Here is a 5,000-nt window from a genome sequence, read left to right on the forward strand (position 1 = left end):
TCGCCGGAACCCCAATGCCGCCGGTCAGGTTCTCCGGCGGTACTCCGGCGATGCTCCGGCGATGCTGTCCCGAGTGAAAAAAATGCGGCACCAGCACATGCTGGAGCCAAGCATGGGCACCGTGGCTCAAAATCGAACTTCGGCCAAGGCCTCGACCATCAATGGCACATGATGACGCATGGTGATGGCACATGCATCGACCATCATCGGCATAGGCTGCCCTTCGGTACGGGCACTTGCCTCGACCGCCATCGGCACAAGCTGGGCCCTGGTGTGGGTTGTTGCCTCGATCACCAGCGGCACATGCTGAGCCTTGGTGCGGGCGGTTGCCTCGAGCACCATCGGCAGACCCTGGGCCCTGGTGCGGCCGGTTGCCCCGATAACCATCGGCACACGCTGGGCCCTGGAGCGGCCGGTTGCCTCGATCACCATCGGCAAAAGCTGGGCCCTGGTGCGGGCGCTTGCCTCGACCACCATCGGCACACGCTGGGCACTGGTGCGGGCGCTTGCCTCGACCACCATCGGCACACGCTGGGCCCTGGTGCGGGCGGTTGCCTCGATCACCATCGGCACACGCTGGGCCCTGGTGCGGGCGGTTGCCCCCAGCACCATCGGCACACGTTGGGCACTGGTGCGGGCGCTTGCCTCGACCACCATCGGCACACGCTGGGCCCTGGTGCGGGCGCTTGCCTCGACCACCATCGGCACACGCTGGGCCCTGGTGCGGCAGGTTGCCTCGAGCACCATCGGCACACGCTGGGCCCTGGTGCGGTCGGTTGCCTCGATCACCATCGGCACACGCTGGGCCCTGGTGCGGGCGGTTGCCTCGACCACCATCGGCACACGCTGGGCCCTGGTGCGGCAGCTTGCCTCGAGCACCATCGGCACACGCTGGGCCCTGGTGCGGGCGCTTGCCTCGACCACCATCGGCACACGCTCCGCCCTGGTGCGGTCGGTTGCCTCGAGCACCATCGGCACACGCTGGGCCCTGGTGCGGCAGGTTGCCTCGACCACCATCGGCACACGCTGGGCCCTGGTGCGGGCGGTTGCCTCGACCACCATCGGCACACGCTGGGCCCTGGTGCGGGCGCTTGCCTCGACCACCATCGGCACACGCTGGGCCCTGGTGCGGCAGGTTGCCTCGAGCACCATCGGCACACGCTGGGCCCTGGTGCGGCAGGTTGCCTCGAGCACCATCGGCACACGCTGGGCCCTGGTGCGGGCGCTTGCCTCGAGCACCATCGGCACACGCTCGGCCCTGGTGCGGTCGGTTGCCTCGAGCACCATCGGCACACGCTGGGCCCTGGTGCGGCAGGTTGCCTCGACCACCATCGGCAGCCTCGACCACCATCGGCACACGCTGGGCCCTGGTGCGGGCGCTTGCCTCGACCACCATCGGCACACGCTCGGCCATGGTGCGGTCGGTTGCCTCGAGCACCATCGGCACACGCTGGGCCCTGGTGCGGCAGGTTGCCTCGACCACCATCGGCACACGCTGGGCCCTGGTGCGGCAGGTTGCCTCGACCACCATCGGCACACGCTGGGCCCTGGTGCGGGCGGTTGCCTCGACCACCATCGGCACACGCTGGGCCCTGGTGCGGGCGCTTGCCTCGAGCACCATCGGCACACGCTGGGCCCTGGTGCGGCAGGTTGCCTCGAGCACCGTCGGCACACGCTGGGCCCTGGTGCGGCAGGTTGCCTCGAGCACCTTCGGCACACGCTGGGCCCTGGTGCGGGAGCTTGCCTCGAGCGCCATCGGCACACGCTGGGCCCTGGTGCGGCAAGTTGCCTCGAGCACCATCGGCACACGCTGGGCCCTGGTGCGGTCGGTTGCCTCGAGCACCATCGGCACACGCTGGGCGCTGGTGCGGGCGCTTGCCTCGACCACCATCGGCACACGCTGGGCCCTGGTGCGGCAGGTTGCCTCGATCACCATCGGCACACGCTGGGCCCTGGTGCGACAGGTTGCCTCGAGCACCATCGGCACACTATCGGCCCTGGTGCGGGCGGTTGCCTCGACCACCATCGGCACACGCTGGGCCCTGGTGCGGGCGCTTGCCTCGAGCACCATCGGCACACGCTGGGCCCTGGTGCGGCAGGTTGCCTCGAGCACCATCGGCACACGCTGGGCCCTGGTGCGGCAGGTTGCCTCGACCACCATCGGCACACGCTGGGCCCTGGTGCGGGCGGTTGCCTCGACCACCATCGGCACACCCTGGGCCCTGGTGCGGGCGCTTGCCTCGAGCACCATCGGCACACGCTGGGCCCTGGTGCGGCAGGTTGCCTCGAGCACCGTCGGCACACGCTGGGCCCTGGTGCGGCAGGTTGCCTCGAGCACCATCGGCACACGCTGGGCCCTGGTGCGGGAGCTTGCCTCGAGCGCCATCGGCACACGCTGGGCCCTGGTGCGGCAAGTTGCCTCGAGCACCATCGGCACACGCTGGGCCCTGGTGCGGTCGGTTGCCTCGAGCACCATCGGCACACGCTGGGCGCTGGTGCGGGCGCTTGCCTCGACCACCATCGGCACACGCTGGGCCCTGGTGCGGCAGGTTGCCTCGAGCACCATCGGCACACTATCGGCCCTGGTGCGGGCGGTTGCCTCGACCACCATCAGCACACGCTGGGCCCTGGTGCGGGCGCTTGCCTCGAGCACCATCGGCACACGCTGGGCCCTGGTGCGGGCGGTTGCCTCGAGCACCATCGGCACACGCTGGGCCCTGGTGGGTTTAGGCACATCTTCAAATTTCTGCCGTGCCAATGCCATTTTTATGGCTTGTAAATTCATACAATGGTCCCCTAAGCCTTCACGTGAAGTTTCGTTGGAAGATGACTCGTTTTCTATTTTTCACGATTTTCGAAACTTTTTGCGGTTCGGGATTTTTTAAAATTTTTTTATAAGGATTTTTGGCCCCAAATTTTGTAGGCATGATCCTTCTATTTTTGTTGGCATGCACAAAAAAATTCAGCTAAAAACTCGAAGTAGAGAAGATTTTGTGACCGTTTGAAAAAAGTGTCCCCATTTCAGACACTTTAACGGCTACTGGTAGCAAACCTGTAAAATCTCAAATGCTCTTTAAGGGGGTGTGAATTCTCAGAGGTTTGATGAGGGATAGGGGGCCAACACAAGGCCAAGTACCAGCACCCATCGCACATCATGTGCGCACACCCCCCCGGCCCCCCTCCCAATCGCCGGAACCCCAATGCCGCCGGTCAGGTTCTCCGGCGGTGCTCCGGCGATGCTCCGGCGATGCTGTCCCGAGTGAAAAAAACGCGGCACCAGCACATGCTGGAGCCAAGCATGGGCACCGTGGCTCAAAATCGAACTTCGGCCAAGGCCTCGACCATCAATGGCACATGATGACGCATGGTGATGGCACATGCATCGACCATCATCGGCATAGGCTGCCCTTCGGTACGGGCACTTGCCTCGACCGCCATCGGCACAAGCTGGGCCCTGGTGTGGGTTGTTGCCTCGATCACAATCGGCACATGCTGAGCCTTGGTGCGGGCGGTTGCCTCGAGCACCATCGGCAGACCCTGGGCCCTGGTGCGGCGGGTTGCCCCGATAACCATCGGCACACGCTGGGCCCTGGGGCGGGCGCTTGCCCCCAGCACCATCGGCACACGCTGGGCCCTGGTGCGGGCGGTTCCCTCGACCACCATCGGCACACGTTGGGCCCTGGTCCGGGCGGTTGCCCCCAGCACCATCGGCACACGCTGGGCCCTGGTGCGGGCGCTTGCCCCCAGCACCATCGGCACACGCAGGGCCCTGGTGCGGGCGGTTGCCCCGAACACCATCGGCACAAGCCGGCCCTTGGTGCGGGCTCCTGGCTCGACCACCATCGGCACACGCTGGGCCCTGGTGCGGGCGGTTGCCTCGAACACCATCGGCACACGCCGGCCCTTGGTGCGGCCGGTTGCCTCGACCACCATCGGCACACGCTCGGCCTTGGTGAGGGCGCTTGCCTCGACCACCATCGGCACACGCTGGGCCCTGGTGCGGGCGCTTGCCTCGACCACCATCGGCACACGCTCGGCCTTGGTGCGGGCGCTTGCCTCGACCACCATCGGCACACGCTGGGCCCTGGTGCGGGCGGTTGCCTCGACCACCATCGGCACACGCTCGGGGTGGTGAGGGCGCTTGCCTCGACCACCATCGGCACACGCTGGGCCCTGGGGCGGGCGCTTGCCCCCAGCACCATCGGCACACGCTGGGCCCTGGTGCGGGCGGTTCCCTCCGCCACCATCGGCACACGTTGGGCCCTGGTCTGGGCGGTTGCCCCCAGCACCATCGGCACACGCAGGGCCCTGGTGCGGGCGGTTGCACCGAACACCATCGGCACAAGCCGGCCCTTGGTGCGGGCTCCTGGCTCGACCACCATCGGCACACGCTGGGCCCTGGTACGGGCGGTTGCCTCGAACACCATCGGCACACGCCGGCCCTTGGTGCGGCCGGTTGCCTCGACCACCATCGGCACACGCTCGGCCTTGGTGAGGGCGCTTGCCTCGACCACCATCGGCACACGCTGGGCCCTGGTGCGGGCGCTTGCCTCGACCACCATCGGCACACGCGGGGCCCTGGTGCGGGCGCTTGCCTCGACCACCATCGGCACACGCTGGACCCTGGTGCGGGCGCTTGCCTCGACCACCATCGGCACACGCTCGGCCTTGGTGCGGGCGCTTGCCTCGACCACCATCGGCACACGCCGGGCCCTGGTGCGGGCGGTTGCCTCGACCACCATCGGCACACGCCGGGCCCTGGTGCTGGCGGTTGCCTCGACCACCATCGGCACACGTTGGGCCCTGGTGCGGGCGGTTGCCTCGAACACCATCGGCACAAGCCGGCCCTTGGTGCGGGCGGTTGCCTCGAGCACCATCGACACACGTTGGGCCCTGGTGCGGGCGGTTGCCTCGACCACCATCGGCACACGCTGGGCCCTGGTGCGGACGGTTGCCTCGAGCACCATGGGCACACGCTGGCCCTTGGTGCGGGCTCTTGC

This window comes from Durio zibethinus, unplaced genomic scaffold (genome assembly GCF_047325235.1).
Source record: "Durio zibethinus cultivar Kanyao isolate XHJ-2024 unplaced genomic scaffold, ASM4732523v1 HiC_scaffold_390, whole genome shotgun sequence".
Taxonomy (NCBI): domain Eukaryota; kingdom Viridiplantae; phylum Streptophyta; class Magnoliopsida; order Malvales; family Malvaceae; genus Durio; species Durio zibethinus.